The 24,707-nt window shown below is 41.9% G+C and overlaps 1 protein-coding gene across 1 annotated transcript in view; it reads right to left on the bottom strand.

The window, feature by feature from the left end:
* LOC111144494 (neuregulin 1) overlaps window positions 1-24,707 on the bottom strand; it is a 1,132,137-nt gene that overhangs the window by 465,509 nt on the left and 641,921 nt on the right. The gene's annotated exons all lie outside the window — the stretch shown is intronic.

Raw genomic sequence — 24,707 nt, 5'->3', positions numbered from 1 at the left:
TAAAAGTTAAAAAAAATTTAGCAGAAGAAAAAAAAATTGAAAAAGAAAAAAAAAATTAACTGCAAGGCTAAAGAATCATGGGGAGAAAGCCATGAGTTCCGTGCTTTGCTTTCTCCTCCTCTGGAATTCCGCTGCTCTCCTTGGTATTGAAACTGCACTCCTTGGTAGGTGAACTTGGTCCTGGCTGGGTTTCTTGTTGATCTTCTGGGGGAGGGGCCTGTTGTAGTGATTCTCAAGTGTCTTTGCCCCAGGCGGAGTTGCACCGCCCTTACCTGGGCCGGTCTGAGTAATCCGCTCGGGTTTGCTTTCGGGAGCTTTTGTTCCCTGAGCGCTTTCCGTAGAGTTCCGGAGGGCGGGAATGAAGATGGCGGCCTCCCGGTCTCCGGCCCGGAGGAGCCGAGAGCCCAGGGCCCCACTCCTCGGTGCGCCCTCAGAGAACAGCGCCCAATTACTCCTGTCACCCTGGCCTCCTGCCGTGCTCCGAGCTGACCGAGCCTGCGACCGGTTCAAGGTAACCCTGAGCTTAGAGCTCACTCCTCGGCTCTGTCTCTGTAGCCGGCTTCCCCGTTCTAATACCTGTAAGCTCTGCAATACTCAGATGCCCCCGATCCTTCTGTGACCCTGCAGGACCTGAGGCCACACTGACCCCGCGTGGGCTTCACCCCTGTTAAGCCTCTGGAGTGATGTCCCTCAGAGGAATAGACTTTTAAAAGTCCTGATTTTGTGCTCCGTTGCTCTGCCGCTTGCCGGGAGCCGGCCCCTCCCCCCGCGGTCTATCTTCCCGTCGCTTTGGATTCACTTCTCCGCCCGTCCTACCTTTCAGAAAGTGGTTGATTTTCTGTTTCTAGAGTTGCTGTTCTTCTTCTCTTCGATCTCCCGTTGGATTTGTAGGTGTTTGCAATCTTTAGATAAGCTATCTAGCTGATCTGCTGCTACCTGAAGTAGTCTCAGCCTGCTACTTCTCCGCCATCTTGACTCCTCCCCCCCCCATCTTGATCATTTTTAAGTGTGTAGTTCAGTGGCATTAAAAACACTCATATCTTTCTGCAACCATCACCACCATCCATTCTCCAAACTTCTCCATCTTCCCAAACTAAGTCGTCATACACATTAAACTATAATTCTGTGTTTCCCCGCACTGCAGCTCCTGGGAACCATCATTCTACCTTTTGTTGCTATGAATTGACCTATCCTAGGTTCCCCATGGAAGTGGAATCATATAGTACTTGCCCTTTGGTGTCTGGCTTATTTCACTTAGCATAATATTTTCAAGTTGAACCAAAATTTTGAACTAACGAAATCTCTAAGCTAAGTAAGCCATCAGGTTGAGTAATTCTGACGTATTTCCAGTTTCTTGCATTTTACTTTTCAAAGGTGCCTTTTTTTTTTTAAGATCTTATTTGTTTATTTGACAGAAAGAGATCACAAGCAGGCAGAGAGGCAGGCAGAGAGAGAGGAGGAAGCAGGCTCCCTGCCAGGCAGAGAGCCTGATGCAAGGCTCAATCCCAGGACCCTGATGCGGGGCTCGATCCCAGGACCCTGAGATCATGACCTGAGCCAAAGGCAGAGGCTTTAACCCACTGAGCCACCCAGGCACCCCTCAAAGGTGTCTTTTGACCAGGGCTGCTCTTTTGAACAGCCAGAGTCCTACGAGGTTGGACAGTTTCTCTCACCGAGTGTGTGTGTGTGTTTACCCTGCCAACGGAAGTAGCAGGCAGAATTTAGATAACCACTTGGTGGGGATATTGCAGAAGTTTGAATGAGATGAGCTTAAATCTCCCATTCTACTCTTACAACCTTGTGACTTTTACAAACGTTCTTGCTTGTTCATTCACTTATTCATCAGGGGAGTCTGTCAGCATTTACTGAGTCCCTGCTGCATGTAAATGACGGAAGTTGACGTAATGTGGTGACTGATGATATTGACTTGGCTGCCGACCTCCGCCGTAGAATCAGGAATTTGGGCACTGCCCTGACAGACTAACTTTTGCTCTCAATTGGCTGGTACTGGCGAGTAGACGCGAGGAGGGCTGCCAGTTACCTACATGGCTGAGTGGAGACTTTGGCTTCTGATAGAGGTTCCTTGCTTATGCTATTCTATATATCAGCCAGGAAAACACGACTGGCTCCAATGCCAATCTGGGTCCTGAGGATTCCTACAGAAAACTGGTATTACCCAGGATATGATCTAGAAATATTAAGAACCTTTCTTTGGAATTTGAATAGGAGTGCACAAATTATTTCTCTGTCACTGATTAACACTGTGATCTGTCACTTAAACTTTCTGAGTCGTGCACAAATTATTTTTCTGTCACTGATTAACACTGTGATCTGGGGCAAGTCACTTAAACTTTCTGAGCCTCAATTTTCATCAGGAAAATGGGAATAATAAATACCCATGCCACAGATCTCTTGTAGGAATAAAATGAGTTAGTGCATAAAAAGTGACTTGCATAGGTGTTCATACATAGAAGCCATTAAAATGTAGGGCCTTGTTCAGAGTCTTCCTCAAAGACACCTGTCTTCACAATTCACACACAGCTCTGCCACAGGCCAGGCCTATACCTGCAAGCACTGAAATCAAGTTGGGGCACCTCCCTGGCTCCTTTAGGATTGCTGATGGGGGACAGGGAAAGTCAGCTTCAGAAAGGCCATCATATTAGTGTGACAGAGAGAATTGTCACTTTATCCATCAGCATAATAAACTTGAAAGTGTAAAAAGAGGTTAAATCCAAAGAAAACACCTTCTCATGGGAATTGGGAATCAGATCTGAGTATTTCTCTGGCTGGCAGATGTAATGGCGCAGAACAGAGTCTTTGAGTCCCAGGACCATGGACTTCAGTGGCCACCTGCTCCGGGGAGGATGGCGAGGGGCAGGCTGGTCCAAGGAGGGACTCCTATAACCCCAGGAAGCAGGGTGGAGCTTGGCAACCCACAGAGAGCAGTTGCTGTCTGGGAAAAATCTACCAGTGAAAGCCAGTGGAAGGGAGACGGGCTGTTCCAGTAAAGGTAAGGGAGTGGCTCTGAGTGGTCTGTGGGGATGTGCCCACACACGGGGTTCTTCCTGACCAAAGCTTGTGGGTAGACCACTCATGCAGCAGGCAGAGCGGCAAATGCTGACAGGCTTTCTGAGAATGGCGGGGTGTTTGTCTTCCACATCCCAAAATGGAAATTATGTCACTAATTAGAAATGATGCCCGCAAGACCATGTCTGGAACAGGTCCGGGTTTTCAAAAGCAAGCACAAGTGGGGAGTGAACTCTGGTTCCTCATTTTGTTGCTTTAAGTGGGGTTTGAGTTGCATTTTATTTTTTATTTTTTATTTTTTTAAAGTTTTCATCTGTTTATTTATTTGGTAGAGATCACAAGCAGGCAGAGAGGCAGGCAGAGAGAGAGAGACAAAGGGAAGCAGGCTCCCCACTGAGCAGAGAGCCCGATGCAGGGCTTGATCCCAGGACCCTGGGATCATAACCTGAGCTGAAGGCAGAGGCTTTAACCCACTGAGCCACCCAGGTGCCCCTTGAGTTGCATTTTAAGCACACACACAATAGTGCTATCTTTTTTTTTTTTTTTTGGTTTTGTTTTCTTGAATAATTGGGTTTTCTCAATTTGTTCCTAAATATTTTTATCATCTACCTTTTCATTAATTTTTTTCTACAACTTAATAGTCAAGCTGTTGTTTCTGTTTATGTATTAGAACGTCTGCCCCCCCCTTCTCACGACAATGGGGAAGGTTCATATGTATTCATTCTTCTCGATTATTGAATGCCATGATAAATATTAATCCAGGCCCTCTGAGGAGCAGATTCTTAAGTGGGATAAAATGCACAAGGATTTTTATTAGGGGAATGTCTTAAGAGAAAATATTGAGGGAACTGGGAAAGGCTGGAGGAGCCTCTGGACCGAGATGCTAGTCTGACCCTGGCCAAGGGAGGAGGGGAGGCAGGAGGTTAGGCCCAAGTATCTTAGATGCTGTGCTGTGGAGGCAAGGCTTGGGTAGGATGTGGGGGTCACTGGCTGGGGGCAGCCTCTGGGAAGGACGATGGCCCAGGGCAAACGCTGTGACAGAGTCCAGAGCACACATTTTGGGTTGATAGATTACATGCTCTGTAGTTGGAAGTCTTATGGTTACTAGAGTAGGAGGGCTTCTTAAATTTGGCACTAGGACTGGAGAACTCTGGTGGCAGCTGTCCTGTGCATAGAGGAAGATTAGCAGCATCTCTGGCTCCTACCCATGAGCTACCGAAACACCTACCCCAGTCCTGACAATTGAAATGTCTACAAGTACGGTCAAATGTTCCTTAGGGGTCAAAATCACTTCTAGTTGAAAAACACTAGACTAGAGGAATCTAAGTAAATTTTGGAAAAATTCTCAGGGATATTATAAAACCAGAGGGAAGGGTAAAATATAAATGTTTTGAATTATATGATTATTGAGAAAAAAAAAACTCAGCTAGGGAATTCCAGGTAAGCAAGACTACCCCATTATAATCACCCACCACTGCTTGGATATTAGCTTCTATTCCAGGTGAAGTTTCTTGTCCTGAGATGAACTTATAGTCAAATATCTTACCCTACAAGATGGGATCAGGAGGGAGACAAACCATAAGAGACTCTTAATCTCACAAAACAAACTGAGGGTTGCTGGGGGGAGGGGGGTAGGGAGAGGGTGGGTGGGGTTATGGACATTGGGGAAGGCGTGTGCTATGGGGAGTGCTTTGAAGTGTGTAAACCTGGCGATTCACAGACCTGTACCCCTGGGGCTAATAATACATTATATGTTAATAAAATTTTTTTTAAAAATGTCTTATCCTAAGCTTAAAGATGCAAAAACAAAGTTGAAAAGATTAAATAGAAGCCTTTCTAGTTCAATGTGTCACACTGTAAGGTGAGCACAGGCCATGCTGACTTTTTCGGAGATGGATAAAAATACCTCATCGGCAGTAGGTACAGACATGACAGGATACGGTGACCTCACTTTTAACTCACTAGTAACACATGTGTCAGGAACAGAAATTAAATTCAGGAACAAGGCAGATGAGATCCAGAATCAAGCATCTCAGCCTTGATCTTCACCAAATCATCTAACAGCCTTTGACCTGCCGGCTTCTGCAAGGTCACGGGTTAACATCTGATAGGGGCCTTCACCCGGAGGGCACGGCCGATCCCCACATTCCCTTGAGGTGGCACTGGGTATGGCCACCTGAGCGTGCGCCGGGTCCCAACACAGCTGTATCTCACCTGGACCTCTCAACCCCCCCCCCCCACGGACCCACACATACACACAGCAGAGTGGCTTCTCTGAAATAAGTCAGGCTCTCCTCCCCCCCCCACCTTTTTTTTTAAATTAAATTTATGAATTTGACACAGAGAGAGAGAGCACAAGTAGGCAGAGAGGCAGGTGGGGGGGGGGGGAAGCAGGCTCCCTGCTGAGCAGAGAGCCCGATGTGGGGCTCGATCCCAGGACACCGAGGCCATGACCTGAGCCGATGGCAGAGGCCTTAACCCACTGAGTCACCCAGGCGCCCCTCTCCTTCCCTTTTACTTAAAAGCTTCCAAGGCTTCCCAGTTCCTCCTAGTGAAGACAGAATTCTTACTGTGGCCAAGAAGGCCCACATCCTTGCTACCCTTAGCTTGGTTTGGAGGCCACCGGCGGCGGCAGCAAGGACATCAGTGGGGAGTGTGCTAGAAAACCCCTCTCAGGGCCTGTCCCACACTTACTGAATCACGGTCAGCACTTGAACAAGCTCCTTGGAGGACTGGTACAAACAATGGGTTGGAGAAGCTCCATTCTCATGCTCTGAGCCACAGTAACCTCTCTTACCTTCTCTCCCTATGCTCTCCCCGGGCCCCCTCTTCCCTAGCTATTTTCGGGGGCTCTTGGGGACATTGAGCCTGCCAGCCATGATCCAGCCTCAGCCTTCTGCTCTCTCACTTCCTTCGGATACCTGCTCAGATGTCACCTGGCTCGGAGGGCTCTCCGGACCGCAGTAACTAAGGCCCTTTGGAGCTGCCCGCCCTGCTCTGCCCCGGGCCTTCTTTAATCCAGTGCACTCGTCTCCACTTGCCATGGTCTATTCTGACATATACCCTTATTGTCTGTCTCCAGGCCCACGAGAGCAGGGACTTCGGGTGTATTTTGCTCACTGCTGGATCCCCAGACCCTGAAGCAGTGCTAGCAACACGATGGGCTGTTAATAGGTAATTGTGGACGGAACAAGTCCCTGAATCATGCACTCTCACAGGACAGAACCCCTGGACAGGGAGAAGGCTCCACAGGGCTGCTTCTGATCGCCTCGCGCTGGCCTGGCTGCCTCGTCGGATGTGGTGCGACACTGTCTTCAAACAGGCCAGAAATGGACTGGGACCCGAGGCAAGTGTCTGGCTGTGGGGCAGATTTTCTGCTCAGTAGGATAAGCCAGATCAAGCGGAGGATATGGGGAACCAAGCACGGAGCTGCCGCTCCCCTTCTGGCACATGGGACCATCAGCCTGTGCATTTCATTTAGACAATGTTTTTTTGGAAAGAGAAATGGCCAACGTTTCCAAAATATACGTGATTTTTTTTTTCTTTCCCAGAGAAAGATGAATCTTTACTTCTTCTAAAAAGTAACCTGTTTATACATTTGCTGGAGGATTTGTCTGGAAAAAAATTAAAATAGGGGAACTTGATTTGACACATCTGGAGCAGATGGGCATGTTTTGTTTGGCTTCCTGTCGATGTTTAAATTGGGGTTAAGGTGGGGAAGATGGTAAAACTGTCTGAAGACTCAGGTGGCTGGAAAAAGACTAGCACGGAATGGGGGGGGGAAGAAGCCAAATAAAATGTATCAGGCTGACTCATTGAAAGTCTTTCACTCTCTTGCACAGTCAAAGCTACATTTTAAATGTTAATAGGAAAAAAGAAACTAAGGCACAAGAACAAAACTATGAGCTTTTAGGGTTGAAGAACATTTCACGTATATGAACATTTTGCTCCCATCTATTCTTGGGTCTCCCGAAGCCTAAGACAGTAGAGCCTGGAGAACCACTAGAGAGAAGAAAACCTTCTCCCACCCCCTCGATGCTCTCCTTAGCTTCTCAATTTTTTCTTTCTTTCTTTCCTTCTTTCTTTCTCTTTCATATTTTTTAAAAGATTTTATTTATTTATTTGACAGAGAGAGAGATCACAAGTAGGCAGAGAGGTGGGCAGAGAGAGAGGGGGAAGCAGGCTCCCCGCCAAGCAGAGAGCCTGATGTGGGGCTCTATCCCAGGACCCTGAGATCATGAGCCGAAGGCAGAGGCTTAACCCACTGAGCCACCCAGGAGCCCCTCTTTCTTTCATATTTTATTTATATATTTATTTGACAGAGAGAGAGAGAGAGAGAGAGAGAGAGAGCAAGAGCAGGAACACAAGCAGGGGGAATGGGAGAGGGAGAGGCAGGGTTCCCGCCAAGCGGGGAGCCTGATGTGGGGCTGGATCCCAGGACCCTGGGATCATGACGGAAGCAGAAGGCAGACGCCTAACTGACTGAGCCACCCAGGTGCCCCTTAACCTCTCAACTTCAATGAAAACTCTTCCCGGGAAGTGTGGGTGGGTCGTGGATGCAGCCAGGGACAAGGAGAAGTTGTGAGTGGGGTAGAGACACAGCAGCTGTGAAAATTTTGGAGCTACATGGAATAGAACTGTATGGTGAGGAGAGGGTGTAGGAACCAGTAGGATGCTCTTGGATTCCTGCATATCCTTACTTATCCTTACTGAAGCACAAACGGATTATCTAGTGACCCGCATCATTGTCTTTATTCATGTTTCCTGGTTTCCTGTCTGGGATTGATTTTCTTTTTCTTCTCCTCCTCCCCAACCCTCCCACTCTCCCACTCCCCCATACTCTGCTTTTTTTTTTTTTTTTTTTTTTCAGCAATATAAACAAATTGTAGGCATTTTCTCTTCAACTGTAAGGGATATTTGTTTTTTTAAAAAAAAAGAAAGGAAACATATTGCATGGAGCACAGGGTGTGGTGCATAAACAATGAATATTGGAACACTGAAAAAATAAAATAAAATTTTTTTTAAAAAGCAGAAATTGATATACCACCTTAATGGGTAAAAAGTTTTTTAATTAATTAATTAATTAATTAAGTGGAAACAAAGACACGAATCCCCTCAGTTTCTGGAGGAACAATGCTTAATTTTCACGCACCAGGTTACCAGGAATGGGCACTCTTCTGGGGAGAGGAGATCACTTTGGATAGAAACTGTGGATCACCTCTCACATATTAGAAAAATGCCAATGGGAACGAGTTTACTAGCCAACAACTCCAACACAATTCTGTTAGTAACTTTGAAAAAACATCAGTCTTTAAAAATGTTCCTCATTTCAGGTTTCCAACCGACCACAGACTATTTAAAAAGCAATATTCTCATAATTACCCATTTTTAGGAATAAACTGCAATGATTAGGAATTCCAAATCAATCGATATTGCATCTCAAGATGCTGCTTTTTAAAAAATGTATCCAGTGATTCTATTGTAGCACCTGATTTTTAAATCTCTCAAACCTTGCTTTACTTAAGCACCAAACAAACAAAAGTAACAGTTCTCTGCAATTATGCAAGAATATTTCTGCAGTTTACTTACTCTACCCCCACCTTAAAATCTGCTTTCTGCTTTGTTTTTTAGTATTAAATGATTTTTCTGGTAACAGCAGGTAAGAATAAGCAAGTCCTGAGGGTTTACAAATAAAGGAAGTGGTACCTTTCTGCCTTTCTTTGGAAGATATCCTGGCATTTTTTTTTTTTTTTTGTTCTTTTCTGATTGTTTTTGTGCCAGAAACAATAACTGCACGTATTCCAAAAGTTAGGAGGGGTTGGGAATCTCATCGCATTTTTAAATTGCTTCCAAACACTTTAAATGATGAGTTTTTGGACAAGAAAAGACAGAAAGAAAAACAAGCCTCCATCTGCCCCACAACCACAGAGCACATATGCAACTCATAGCACAGGGTGTGTGCACAAATATATGAGCATGGAAATTGGCCACAAGCGGGCTGATAACATGCTTAGTCCAATGGTTCATCATCCTGCCTCTACATATTCTCTCTTTGGACTTTGGCAAATTTATGGAGAAAAGAACACAAATTCAGCCAACTACTTCTGGACTCTATCAACAGGTTCATTATTTTGTCAATCAAAATGCAACTCTTCAGCCCTCTGAACTTTAAAATAATATTCCTTTCAATTGAAAGTGTGCTTATCAACCTTTTCTCCCACCAAATAATTTGATAAAATCCCAATAGGTGTTTCTAGTTTGGACGAAGGACACACTGATTTATGGGAACCACGAATATGTTGGGACTGATCTCAAAGATAACAGTTACCTGGTGAGCCACAGTCCAAAAGGTATACTGATATTTTGATCAATAATGCATGACCCCCCCTTAGGATACAGAGGCAAGGTGACCTGGTGGCCAGTTTATGAGGTAGGAGTATGCCTTCCGTGAATGCTAATCACCACTTCTCTGAGCCCCATGTCTGCAGCAACTCAGCACCCCTCTCTAGGTCCACGGCAGTCTTCTAAACTAAGTGTGCTCTGAGCCATCTCCTTCACCAACCTCAACTGGAAAGGTGCCTGTCTGTGAGTCATTCCCTCAGGGTCCTACTTTCTGACATTGGGCAAGGTAACAGATGCTACCAAAAATGTTACTGGCTAGTATTCAGTCCATAGGTCCCTATTCCAGGAAGAGCTGGAGTTTAACCTTAGAAGCTTGGAAACACAATGCTCTAACTTGCATGAATGAACAGATGAAGTTTCTTGCTGACAGTGACTTCCCAAGGCAGGTTAATGGGGAAAAATAGCCCTTTCCACAATAATGGGGAGGAAAAGCCCTTTAAATAGTGTGACTTCCTGGACTGCTTCTGTGACCAGTTAATTTGCTAGAGGGAGGTCATGCTGTGTGCATGAAACCTGTTCTGAAAATGCAAGCTAGGCATTCCTTGTCTCACAACCCTAGATTTAGGTTGGTTTCAGAAAGTTCCTAGGACCCCAGGAACATGAATGTAGGCTAGAGCACACACAAAGACTTACACTGACCAATTCCCTATCCCGATGTGGCCTTCAGTCCTTGGGGGCACACCTAGTGGTGAGTCCACTCCAAGGTCCATAGTACAGGAGATGTGTCTGCAAGAGCCTCTGGGCTGTGGACACACGAGTGGTGGAGGGATTCACGGGGCTCATGCTGCTAGTGTGAAATTCCAGCAAATCAGGGACCATTTGTCCACATTTAAACAGAAGAATGGAAGATTTGCCATGAGCATGATAACATGCTTTATGGGAGATTTTATGTGGGAACAAAGGGAGTGTTTTCTCCTAATAAAGAATTTACCCCACTTTGGGGATTTATGTAGTTTTTAGCACCCAGTGCCTTCTCTTCTGTGTCTGCCCCTCAACCCAATCTCCCTATCATTGGGCCACACCGCAAATCTTGCCACTTCGATTTCTTAAGTCATGCTTAAATAATATATTGTTAACTGTGTTTGAAGATGCTTGATGAAGTTGCTCCTAACTAGACAGGGTTTGATATAAAACTTAAATCTCTTCTTTCTCCTTTGCTTTAGTTTTCTGACTTTCAAAAAGAATGTTTCAGCCTATGGTAAATACAGTCATACAATTTCTGGCAACTTTTCTGATTTAGGAAGACCTGGGGCTGGGGCAAAGCTGAAAAGAAAAAGAAAAAAATTGAGTAGAGGTAGAAAGGTACAAGGTTTAAGTAAAAGAGACAAAGAAGTTCTAGAACACACTTGACCTATTTTGTATCTCACTAGAACCGGTCTCACCCTCAAATACAAAGACCTTCAATGAGCTCTAATTGAGGAGCACCCAGAAGGGAGGTAAAAGGAAAATCAAACCAAAGGTGGTGGTGAGAACCTAGAATATCTTTGATAAGGAAGTAGGAAAAAAAAGAGAGAAAACAGATTTGTAGAATTTGCTGATCCTAGCATTTGCCAAATTCTGTGGTATGAACATTCCCAACGTGACCAACTATGAGCCACCAAAGGGATGTCACTGAATCTATGTACAGAAGAGACACGTGTGATTGGTGTATGCAAGCCACCATAAGCCAGGTCTAGCTTACTGCTGAAGACCAAAGTTAAGTGGGCTCTTCATGTTGCGATTGGTAAACCCAAAGAAACAGCCAAGAACATCTTAAGGCAAAACGTTCTGGCACCGGTCAGCTAATGTAAAAATAGGACTTTACCCTCCTTCACTTAATTTCTACACGGTCTTTTTAAGTTCTTTTGACAGTTAATATATTTATAAGGAGATAGAAAATGAATATTTGACAAGGTCTTTAAAAGACATTGGTGTCTATCACACTGTGCTAATAATGGGCATATTTAATAAATATATGGGAGAGGAAGGTAGAAGAGAAAGAAAGAAGGGAGAGAGGGAGGAAGAGAGGAAGGAATAAATTAATATGTGAATTTTTCCCAAGCTTCCCAAGTAAATTGGATAATAAGTATGTTTCTTTGAGCTAAGTCCATCTCCAGGCTTTTTAGACTATTTCATCGAACTCATAGTTTAGACCTGTCCTTTAGTCTAATGCCTCCATACCCTGAGGGGTAGGGCTGTGTCTTACCATACCTCCTTGACATGAACACTTTAGAGCCCTGCACAGAGCTGGTCAAATCACAGACCTCAAAAAGACCCGATGGGCAGATAATTGACCCCTAATACCACAAACTAAAATCCAAGGCAGAATGCATAGAGAAATTCCAGAAGGAAATGCCCTGAGAAACCTTGAAATAGTACTGAGGATTGGCCTCTAAGTGACTACCATATACAAAGTTTTGTTTACTAAAAACATTTTGAATGATATCCTGCACCATGATTGAATCTAAACAAAGACACACCTGTACAATACATAGGGAAAGGGGAGAGGTGATCAGCATGTTTGGAAGTTGACTATACCTTTAGTGCTCAGAATATGAGGAAATGAAATAAAGCAAATCACATGGTGTTCATGGGTATCACTGGAAAAGAAATCCATTTCCTAGGACTGATAATAGGTGTTGAATTTTTTAGTAAGTGTATTAGTTATTTATTGCTGTGTAACAAAATACCACAAACACTGCCATTTAAAATAACACATATTAACCACCCCACAATTTATGTGGTTTAGCAGTCCGGATATAATTTAACTGAGTCCTTTGTTTAGGTCTCACAAGACTGCCATCAGAGTGTTGGCTAGGACGATGGTCTCAATGGAGACTCAGCTGAGCAAGGATCTGCTTCCAAGCTCATTCACACTTTTGGCAGAATTCACTTCTTTACTGGCTCTCAGCTGGAGGCTGCCCTCTCTTCCTGAGGTCACCCGCAGTTTCTAATCATGTGGGGTTCCCCAACATAGCCACTTGTTTCCTCAAAGCCAACAAGGAAAGTGGGGACTCCAGAAAGACATGAACTACAATCTTATGTAACATAATCATGTAATCACAAACATGCAGTCACATATATTTGGTCAACCTTGTTGCGTTCTATCGGCGAGAAAAGAGTCAAAAGTCCTGCTCCCATTCAGGCAGAGGGAACCACACAAGAGAGTGAACACCAGGGGTCAGGGATCACAGGGACCATCTTCCAACTTCAGAGTCCACCACAGTGAGCCATGATCTTGAATGCTCCCCCCACCCCAACAAATGGCTCAGAAATATTATTCATGTTTTTCTATGAAATTGTTGCATGAAGAAAAGTGTGACACAATGAGTGGATGAGCATCAGCCCCATTTTAGGAGACTGGGGAAAAAATGCCTAGAACTAAAATTATCTGACTTATCATCTATTAATAGAAACCAAACAGAGCCCAAAGCAGAAAGTGTCACAATATAAGTCCCTTGCATAATGCCGAGTGCCGGGATTCAGGCCATTCTTGACTCCTTATGGTCATGCGTGCCATGAAAGCTTGTACTTGGCCTTCATTTAGAAGAAGTTTGGACTAATTTATTTCTACATTCAAAGAGAGTATTGTTTTTATTCTAAATCATGTTTGATATTCCGTGTTCTTCTGAGAAAAGATCGGTCCCTTTTCATTTGGTAAATGACAGCTCATTTTGAAAGGCACAACTATTTGAACCTGGGGGGAAGGGTTACTTGTTCCAATTGTTCTATCTTCAGTGGAATTAAGGGCACAATTCTCCAGCGAGTAGTGGTTTGGAGTTCTTGGAGCCATGCTCACCCCTTTTCCATTGGAATCACAAAATGGGGTTTACAAACTCTTGTCTGGGGCACATCTTTTATATCATAGTGTATATTGTTGGGAAGAATGTCTTTCTAAGAATCGCTCTTCTCTCCCTAATTTGGGGCTAAAGTGTCATGCTTTGTCTTCAGATATGTAGATATAAATTTTTTTTTAACAGTAAGATTTTATGGAGCTAAACCACTGTCATTTTTGTACCTCTTAGCACTTAAGGCTTCTTACTAATTTTTATCTACTCAGGCTGACAGTCCTTTCTGTTATGAGAACATCCTTCTTCAGTGCTTCTCTCCCAAAACTGGGGAAGCCCCCTTTCCTTAAAGGATTCAAACTATATCCATGGATAGTTTGGGAGTAGAAAAAGTCAGGATAGATCACAATGGGCTTGGTCCTTTCAATTAATCAAGACTACCCCATTAGATAGTGCATTAACTCTTCTTGTCTCTTGTTTAAGTAAGGGACACTATGAGAGCCAAAATGCAACCTTGGGGTCAAGGAAGTAATTTCACTTCCCAAAAGCAAGTATTCTCTCCTGCCTCACTGGCCAGATTAATCCTTTGGTTGTTAGTTTCATACTTCACGAAGCTTTTAAAACCAAAACCCAAGGATCCTTTTCTACTCCTAACCAGCAGAGTATACCATAGCTGTCATGAAACTATCATTACACTTTGTTCAGACTTTCCAGCTAAAAGGTCATAGACTTACACAGATATTAATGTTTCCTTTAAACTGAAACAGTTTCAATGTACCTTACTTTTTATTTCAAAAGATCACTGGAGTTACTAAGTGTAGCTTTGATAAATATCACACAGATTAGTCAATGTTCTAGGGCAATTCCAGATGACAGAGTTGGGGGGGAAATCAGTCATTGTCCCATGGTCGTATAGACACTACAATTTTCAACAATCCTATCAGCAAAAAGGGTTTGTTCCTCTGAGCACTCAATTCTTTTATTCTATGTTTCCTCAAACCTTTTCCTTTGCAAATCTGGGCAGACTTCAAGGCCTGTTGATATGACACTTTCTCCATGAAGTCTTTCTAAATCCCACCATGCAGACTCCTTCCTTTTTCCGTGATCTTAGAACATCATTTTGGAACCACTATTAGAACACTCTTTTTGTTCTCATTCATAAACATACCTACTTTCTTCTTTTTCAGCCAAATTGTAAGTCCCGTGATGACAGCATTCAGCTTACATTCTCTCTGTTTATCAAAGTGCATAGCAAATTGTAGATAGAACCTTATTCTCCAAACAAGAAATATCTCTCAGGTCTTTTTGCCATGGAATCATGCGTAGTGTCTTGACAACTGGTTTGAGTATTACCACAACTATGAATGATAATCAGGTTTTCTCTTGTGGCTTACTGGGGAGCTGGATTTACTTTTTGACTTCCCTTCAGATTTCATGGTAACATTTCTGAGTGCTTATGTTACCTCAGGTTTTAATGCTTTTTAAAAAGAATTTTAATTTCCCTTTCCCCAAGTTGATTCAATGAGTTATATTAACTTTTTATACTTACAAATTTTTGACTATTTTAAAGATTTTATTTATTTATTTGTCAGAGAGAGAGAGAGAGCAAGAGCGCACAAACAGGCAGCGTGGCAGGCAGAGGCAGAGAGAGAAGCAGGCTCACCACTGAGCAAGGAGCTCAATGTGGGACTTGATCCCAGGACTCTGGGATCATGAACTGAGCCTAAGGCACCGGCTTAACCAACTGAGCCACCCAGGTGTCCTTGAATTTTTGACTATTTTAGATCAACTGTGCAACAACATGGAATATTTCAGAATAAAAAAATAAACAGATACCCAAAAAATGATTATTGAATTTATTTTTTATGGCATTTATCAAAGTCTTCTTACACAGGAGTTACTCTGTGGTTGTGTGAATTTCAGAAAAGTGGTAATTAGTAAAAGATGTCAATCTTTCAAAATAAAAAAAATCCTTATTATCCATATGACTCCTTTTTTCCACAATTGCCTATTATTATTAGAATTACCCAGAGAAGAGGCAGGAGAGTGTGTTCTACTGTTGGCTTTGATTCTATTGTCTTATGTGTAAAATGAGGACGTGTGGATAAGTCTCTTAAGTTCTTCATTTCTAATGTTAGGGGATTCTAAAAGATCCTTGGCTCTCTACCGCTCTCTGCCTATGTTGACACAGCCCCAGAACATCAGGGAGGAGGTTTGAAAGTTGAAATAAATCTTTCAGGCCCTTAGTTTTCCATGTTGGTTTAGATTTCCAGACTGATGACGAATTAAGAAGGAGCTGCTTGGAGAATTGAACAGTGTGAAAATTTATACGTAGCCCACCCAGGATAATTTTAAGATTTTTCTGAAGCTCCACAGTCATGTGAGAGTGTGTATGGGGAATCATACAAGAAAAAAATAAAGTTAATCTCTCTTCAGCTAATAGAACATAAAAACAGTTCAATGATTCCAGGGATATTTTCTCCATTAATGGTTCGTGATTTCATTTGAAAGCCTTAGAAAGATTATTGAGGAGCAAAACAAAGTAAGAGATGGATGGAGATATAAAGGATAAGAAGCAGGGGTCAGACAATGGGAGCAGGAAAAGGGGCTCACACGGTGGATGAAATTCTACCATGACCTCTATTCTCCCAGTGCCCCAGACTTTCCTGAACCTGACCTCACCTAAGCACACGCATGTCCTCCAAATAAGACAGGAAGGCAGTATTCCATTATGTTTTACACTGAGGCTGTGAAGTACTTGCCATCTACTTTCTTACCAGCTGTGCCCCCTTGAGTGATTTCAAATCTTCCCACATTATTGTCTGTAACGGGAAGATAGTAACAGTATGCACAGCGCTGGGATGTTATAAGGATCAGATGAGATGATGTATTTACAACATATAGTGTCTGGCAGTTATTCATTTATTCATCTAACACATACTTACTGAACACCTACTGTGTAACAAGCACTCGTCTGCACAGTAAGAATATATTCATGAACAAAACAGATGAAGATTCCTTCCCAGGAATAGTGAGTAGCTTTTGTGAGTAGCTAATGAATGGTACCAATGAACGAGTGGTCTGGGGGAGTATCATGCATAAGCTCGATTCTTTAATATGGGACTGGATGAAGAGAAAGAGAGAAAATCTGTTGGGAATGACAAGGGCCTCTTAGCTTAGCATAATGTCTCATGTTTTGGCATCTGCAGGATTTGGCCAGTATTATTTGGATAAATGTGTGCATGCATGTTAACTTTTTTGTGTGTGTGTGTGTGTGATTTGAAGAAACACAGTGCATAAACAAAATAAAACAAATTAAGACAAAATAGGAAAGTCTCTCCATGACAAACATATTTCCCCCCCTTTTCAAAGTTTTTCTGTGAAACTTAAGGTAATATACTTTGTAATGGGCTTTACAATCAAGGGTGCAGAGTGTATAAAATAGTTGATACCATTTACTATCATTTTGCAGAATGAATTTCAAATTCTTTAAAATCCAAATACATTTTTAAAATCCAAATACATTTTCAAAAAGAGAATGTAACTTGTAGAAGAAATATGCAAAAAGGGGTCTGCAGGTGTTTATTGTTCCCTAACAGCAAATCAGCCACAAGACTGCTGGAACCTTATAGAGAATCCTAATCATTTCTACTTCTGCTTCTTGTTTTCACAACTTCAGCATTTGGGGTTTTTTGTTTTTGTTTTTGTTTTGTTTTGGTTTGGTTTGGTTTCCTTACTCTCCAAATACAAGTAAGTCAGATTTCCTCTACACTCACTACACATCAAAGAACTATTTAATTGGAGGTTGTGTTGGAAATTCTTAGTAGGAGGCCATCCTAACTATACAAGAAACTAAGACAAACACAAGACTTAATATTGTGTATTCCCAATTTTGTGATTTTTATAAATCTTCTCATTTCCCATGACAGGTTTTTAGGATTACCTCTATTTGGTGAATAATACTGGATCCTGAGCCTTCCCTGTAAGTGGCCTATATTCATAGCAATCTTTCATGTTCGTAGCAATAATTATTCTCTATTATAGACAGAGAACAACAACAAAGAAGTTAGACAACTTTGTCATGTCCATTAGTGGCACAGCTAGACCTTGAACTCAAGATCTCTGTGGCTTCAAAGCCCAAGCTCACGGAGGACATTGTATTCAAGTAAGGCTGAGAGCAGTAGGGGCCTAGGGGCATGAAGCCACCGTAGTCAAGGGAAAGCTATTAAAAAAACATGTAACATTCATTGCAAATTATTACATGCATTTATTCATACTAAGATATATGTCCCAAATTCAGGGATATAAAATGGAGAATCTGTTTTAGCTCCTGAAATGGAAATGTTGAAGGTAATCTTTTCTGGCCCTAACAGCCCAATACTGAGGGAGTTGTAAAAGCACAGGTTCTATGGATCTTACCCTTACTCCCTGGAGATGCCAGTTCAATAGACCTTCGAGGGGTACAGCATGTGTGTTTTACAGTCCTCAGATGAAACTGGTATAGAGTCAGAGTGGAAAGCAAAAGTTTGAGGGTATCATAGGTATATAATATAATATATATAATATCCTATAATCACCCATGCCCCCACTTCATCAGTAGCATCTATCTAAAAGGCAAGAAAGAAAAACCTTCCATTTGAACAAGCAGCCCTTCTATTTGCATTATTAAATATACACACGTGCACACGCACACACACTCACACACACACAGAGTGATAGGAGAGTAAGTAGAGGTCTTGTTTTCAGCACTTGGGAATAGAAAAAGGACAACAGTGGAAAAAGATCTGAATAAAATCTGCAATATAGTTGATAGTTCTATCAATGTTAATTTTCCAGTTTTGACAAATGTACCATGCTTAAGTACATTTTTAACATTAGGAGAAGCTGGGAATGTTAGGGTGAAGGGCATAGGAGAACTCTGTACTGGCTTTGCAACTAATGCAAATCTAAGACCATTCTAAAATAAAAAGTTTTTGTTGTTGTTGTTGTTTTAAAACCATCATCCAGGTACAAAACTCTTGAAGTGTCATTTCTATTTCCTGGGTTATGGAGTGTAGCCTAAGGTAGCCAAGAGTATTTAGATTCTCTCTCCCACAAGCTGAACTGTAAGCGGCAATGGGGAAGGGAGATAAGAGAGGACATGAAGGTCAGGAGGGGCAAAAAGATCAAGCATATGGAAGATGAGAAGAATCTGGGAGAGCCCAGTCCACATAAGGTGCCAGGGATCACATAAAGCTTACCTGGATCATAGAGAGTAGGCTGGTCCTTGGAGAGCTTTCCCTTTGCTGTCTGTTCTACAGTGACACATGGTTGACTGATACTGGCATTCAGCAAAAGATCACAGGGCAGGGCCCTGGCGGGACTTGGGGAATCCAGCTCTGAGGGTTGTTGAGAAAGGTCCTAACTGAGTAAATAGGTACTTAATATCAGTGTGAACTAACTTCAGAAATGAAGAGGGGCTCATCTACAGTACACTAAAAAGGGAGAACTGGGTACAAGGAAAAAAAAAAAGGAAACTGTCGAGAACAAAAGAACTGAGGATTAAGACATATGGTGTCTTTGTTCTATGGGCTGTTTCTGCTCAGAGGTGAGGCATGGAATGATTGGCACAGCCAGGGACTTTCTCCAAAGTTGCATATTTCTTCTGTGACCACTTGCTAAGTGAGTGAAATCAACTTGCATGACAACATAGGGTTTTAAAATTATCTAGGTTGTCACTTTTGGTTTTTCCAAAGGACTTCTCTCTCAGAGTTCCTTCCTTCTTCCCACCCCACACTTTCCATTTGTGAGTTTCTCTCCCGATGCAGCTTTCATAATAAAAGCACCACAGTGAGGATATCTAGGCACTTTGGCAATCCCGTTTCCATCTGAACAAGTTCAGGCAGTGGAAGGTTACACACCCAGGTTTGGGGGTGTGTATGACAATGGTGTCCCGGTATCACTCATTTTATCAAGTTGGGGCAGAGAAGCTCCAAGGAGTTGGACACGCGTTACAACATGTTGGAGCGTATGAACCATTTAATTACCCAGTTCAAGATTCAGTTAACAGCCAAGCCTCAGAACTTATAAAATAGAAGGGAAAGAAAGAGAAATGAATGAAATGTAACTCTTCTTCCAAGCTAATTACAAGAGGTTGATGAGGGAAGGAGCAATGTGTGGAAAAAAAAAAAAAAAGCCCACACCAAAGTCCACATAAGTTGTTTGGAATATGATTATATAAACTAGAACAAGAGTAAAACAAGCTTTAACGTTTGACAAAAGTGAGAGTTTACAAATAAGAAAAGTTGGATTGGTTTACCTTCCCTAATCTGTATTTTCCTAATGTTCAGACACTATTTGGTAGTCTTTCACTGATCAAAAAAAAAAAAAAATCTTGATTTTTTTTTTTTTTTTTTTTTTTGGTAGGGAGGGGAGGGTGTTGTTAATTGTGTGCCTCTCTTTTTAACTGCAAACACTTCTGTGGTTTTTCTCATTTAGTGGTTAAAATTCCTGGTTAGAACCAGGAAGGTGAGCCCCAGGTCAGCGTATCCGCATTACCCACATTTGGGTTTGGGCCATAGATCACGGAGCTCTACCAAAACTGTAACACAGAGAGCCAAGTAAATCTCAGATCTCTTAGTGATTTTGGGTAACTAAGAAGCTGTCGGGCTAACTTCCGTTTTATTTTGCACTTGCCCTTGGATACTAATATTACCTATCTGAAGTTTTCTTCTCTCCAGAAGTAGTAAAAGTAAATAAGAGGCTGGACTCTGGAACCCATGGCCAGGGTTTCATTGTAAGCCCCACCACTTAATAGTTGTGTATTCTCACTCTGTACCTTTTATACTCCTTTTTCTGGTCTGTAAAATAGAGACAATGCTTCTTATTTTGTTGGGTTGGATTAAGTGAGTTCATAGATGACATATGAGTTCATAAAGTGCACGGAATGTTTCTTGGCATGTAAATCCTGTGTAAGGACCAGGGATTATCCTCATTAACATTCACTGCAGGAGGGTTGATGACTATGCTTTCCCTTCCAACTCTGAAATGTTATTTCAGAATGGGAGTGGAGGAGAGATGATGGACAAAGAGACTAGTTAAATCCTCCCCTTGCCTGCGTGCAGAAATGCCCAAGGAAAACCATAGAGGGCAAATGTGCATAAAGGAAGGTTAAAATTTGGCTTTCTATCTCAAAATGGAGTTTCTCCAGACCTCGACACAGTCATCAGTTTGATTCTTGGGTTTCTCATTCTGTTTATATGTGTCCTATATTGGGAATTATAAACCGGACCAGAGTTTTCAACACTTCTTGGACTATAGCTATTAAATCATTCTTTTGGGTCACACACTGCATGAAATATGGTTATATCTTACACATGGTTATAGTTTTTTGCCTTAAACAGGGGGCCAAAATTCATTAAACTAATCATTCTTCTAAATGATCCTAAACATTACTATTTTTTATACGGTGGATTTCAGAGCTTGCTATTGATTTTCAAATCACTTTTAGGAGGGAGACAAGAGACACTGTCTCTGAGTCAATGGTGGTATTTCAGGAGGTGGGTCTTCCTGTCCTCTTTTTGTATGGTTGGGATCAGGTGTGAAATGCCATCTCATGGCAAGGTGGGAGTGAAGATCAAGGGCTATCTAGTTTATTTAAGACTTTAGGATTTCATGAGACAATAAAATGATAATTAAAAAAGTTAAGGACTGACATCAAATTGCCAAATTTATTTTTGAAATGAAACAAACAAAATGACCATCTACTATGACTATTCATACAAGAACATTTTAATACTTCATATATGACATACCTATATATCATATATTTATATATATAATTATAATATAATAATGTATGTGATATGTGTATATACAGTATTCTCAAAGGGATCGTGTGGAGAATTAGTGTATGAGGAGTAGGGGTACCAGGTAGATGGCGGAGTTGGAGGACTCTGAGCTAATCTTGTCCTATATTTACAACTAGATATCACTTACCTCCAAGTCAATAAACTGGAGAGTGGTCCAAACCCTGGCAAAACAAACTCTACAACTAAATGTCGAAAAGAAGCCTCACAGGAGAGGTTAGGAAGGGCAGAAACAGGGGTCAGGAGCTGCTTACAGGGCAGAAGCTGCAGGCACAGACAGGGGACAACACCAGAAGACCCACATAGGGAAAACGAATCCCCATAATGTCTGGCCTTGAAAACCAGAGTGGCCAAATTCTGAAAGTCTGTAAAACCAGTGGGACTTGAAGCTTAGAGCTTTAAAAGTCTGAGGACTCAAGCACTGGCCAAGCAAGAAGGGTGAGTGATAGCTGGGTCCTCACGCTTAAAGAGATAACAGCCCAAGGACAGGGAACATAAATGCAACCACTTACACAATGGGAAGGATCTGTGTGTATACTGATTTTGGAGAGTGTTGGGGGACTTCTCTGGGAACAAAAGATCTAGAAGCTGCCATTTTCCTCCCCTCATTCTCCTTCTCTCCCCCCCAACCCCCACCGGCATAAACACAGAGCCACCTACTGGAGGTGCCACTGCAGGGACATTTGCTACTTAACTACTTAACCTGCTAGCAGTGTATCTCACTCACAAGTTCTCCTGAGGACTTGCCCACTCAGAGCTTACTGACCTTGCCTTGGGCTCAGCACAATTCTTGTTAACATTGCATGTGAGCCCCATCCAAAATCTGCCTCTGTGTGCCATGCCTCCATGGTGACCCCACTTTAGGGGATCTCCCTAAGGACTAGTGGCTCAGTGCAAATTTGGCTAACACCCCACCACCCCACCCAACCAATGAGTGCACAGATGTCATGTGCCCAGCAGCCACACTCCATGCTCAGTTGCCTTGTGTACAGACACTGTACACCCCCCAAAACACTGGTCCCCTACTCTGGAAGCCCAGCTGCCACTGCCATATTTCAGGGGAGCAGGCCCAGGACTAGGGGCTCAGTGCAAATTTTGATAATGCCATGTACTCTATGCCCAGCTGCTGTCCAGACACTGCCACATCACCCCTGCAACCAGTCTACAAGTGGGTCAGTGCAAATTTTGCTAACACTACTGCTCTGCTCCAAGTCCTCCTACTGTCACACCCCTTCCGAACTGGCCTGCCTAGAACTCACTAACATCACAGAGAGCAAGCACAGCTCACAATAGGCAAAGGGTCAGTGCAGATGTTTAGACTAAAAGGAAAAATGATTCAGATAAAATAGCAGGACAAAGGCAACACACACAGGAGACTTCCCTGGAATACCAGGTTCTGCTCAACAGGGCGCACTGAGCTGCAAGGCACATAGGACCTCTTCTTCATAAAGCTACTATTTTCAAGAGCAGAAAAGGTAGCTGACTTTCCTAATACATAGAAACAGACACAGAGAGGTAGACAAAATGAGGACACAGAGATGTATGTTCTATGAAAGAACATAACAAAATCACAGAAGGATATCTAAGCAAAAAAGAAATAAGTAACATGCCTGATACAGAATTTAAAGGACTAATCATAAAGATACTCACTGGACTTTAGAAAAGGGTGGAGGACATCAAGTGAGACTATAGACAAAAAATAACATATCAGAGATGAAGAACTCAATAAATGAGATTAAAAACACAATAGATGAACTAAACAGTAGGCTATAGGTGCAGAGGAACATATCAGGAACCTAGGAGGTAGAATAATGGAAACCAATCAAGCTGAACAGGTAAAAGACAAATATTGCACAGTGAGAATAGACTTAGGGAACTCAGTGACTCCATCAAGCATGATCACATTTGTACTATAGAGATCCCAGGAGGAAAAAAAAGAGAAGGGGGACAGAAAATATATTTGAAGACATAATAGTTGAAAACTTCCCAAATCTGGGGAGGGAAACAGAAATCCAGACTCAGGAAGTACAGAAATCCTCCAACAAATTCAAACTAAAAGGTCCACACCAAGACACACAGTAATTTAAAAAAATAGATAAAATCTTCAAAAAAATTGTGGTAAAGATAGAATTTTAAAGGTTGCAAGAGAAAAGAAGACAGTTATATACAAAGGAAACCCTATAAGGCTATTTTTCAACAGAAATTTGTAGTACAGAAGGGAGTGACAGGATGTATTCAAAGTGCTAAAAGGAAAGATGTTTGTAGCCAAGAATACTCTACCCAGTAAGGCTATTCAAAATAGAGAGATAAAGAGTTTCCCAGACAAACAAAAGAAAAAAATTCATGACCACTATACCAGCACTACCAGAAATGTTAAGGAGGACTCTGAGTTGTAGATGAAAGCTTAAGTAAGAGTAAGAAAAATAGGAAGCACAAAATAAAAGGATGTAAAAAAGGAAACCAAATATCTGAAACATGAAGGGGAGAGGAGTAAAGAATGAGTTCAAAAATAAGCGACCATAAGGTTAATATAGACTGATATAAGCAAAAGATGTTATGTATAAACCAAATGGTAACCCAAATCAAAAAATAGTAATAGATATGCAAAATATAGAGAGTAAGGACCCAAATATGTCACTAAAGAAAACCAGCAAACCATGAAATGAGAAAGAGAAGAAAAATCAGAGAAAAACAACAAAATAACCACAAAACAAGTAACAAAATGGCAATAAGTACATACTTATCAATCATTACTTTGAATGTAAATGGACTAAATGTTCCAATCAAAAGACAGGAAGACAGAGTGGATTAAAAATATATATATAAGACCTGTCTATATGCTGCCTACAAGAGTCTCATTTCAGATGTAAAGACACCTGCAGATTGAAAGTGAAGGGATGGAGAAACTAATCATGCAAATGGATGTCAAAAGAAAGCCAGAGTAGCAATACTTATATCGGACAAAACAGATCTTAAAACAGTGTCTGTAAAAAGAGACCAAAGAAGGACATTATGTCATAATAAAGGGAACAATCCAACAAGAAGATCTAGCAATTGTGAATATTTATGCCCCCAACATGGCAGTACCCAGATACATAAAACATTTAATAACAAATATAAGAGAACAAATCAAGAGTAATATAAAAATAGCAGGGGACCTTAACACCCCACTTACATCAATGGACACATCAACCAAACAGAAAATAAACAAGGGAAGAGTGGCTTTGAATGATACGTTGGATCAGATGGATCTAACAGATATACTCAGAACATTCCATCCTAAAACAGCAGAATACACATTCCTTTCAAGTGCACATGGAACATTCTCCAGAAGAGATCACATATGAGGCCACAAAATAGCCTCAACAAATTCAGAAAGACTGAAGTCGTACCATACATCTCTTCTGACCACAACTTTATGAAATGAGAAATCAACCAAAAGGAAAAATCTGGAAAGACCACAAATACATGGAGGTTAAGTAGCTAGCATGCTACTCAATAATGAAAGGGTCAAACAAGAAATCAAAGAAGAAATTAAAAAAATACATGGAAACAAATGAAAATGACAACACAACAGTCCCAAACCTTTTAGATACAGCAAAAGAGATTCTAAGATGGATATGTAGAGCAGTATAGGCCCACCTCAAGAAGCAAGAAAATCTCA

The sequence above is a fragment of the Enhydra lutris genome, unplaced genomic scaffold (genome assembly GCF_002288905.1).
Source record: "Enhydra lutris kenyoni isolate GAN:26980312 unplaced genomic scaffold, ASM228890v2 scaffoldscaffold11, whole genome shotgun sequence".
Lineage (NCBI taxonomy): Eukaryota > Metazoa > Chordata > Mammalia > Carnivora > Mustelidae > Enhydra > Enhydra lutris.
The sequence above is the reverse complement of the archived record's forward strand: the minus strand, read 5'-3'. Positions and strand labels throughout refer to the sequence as shown.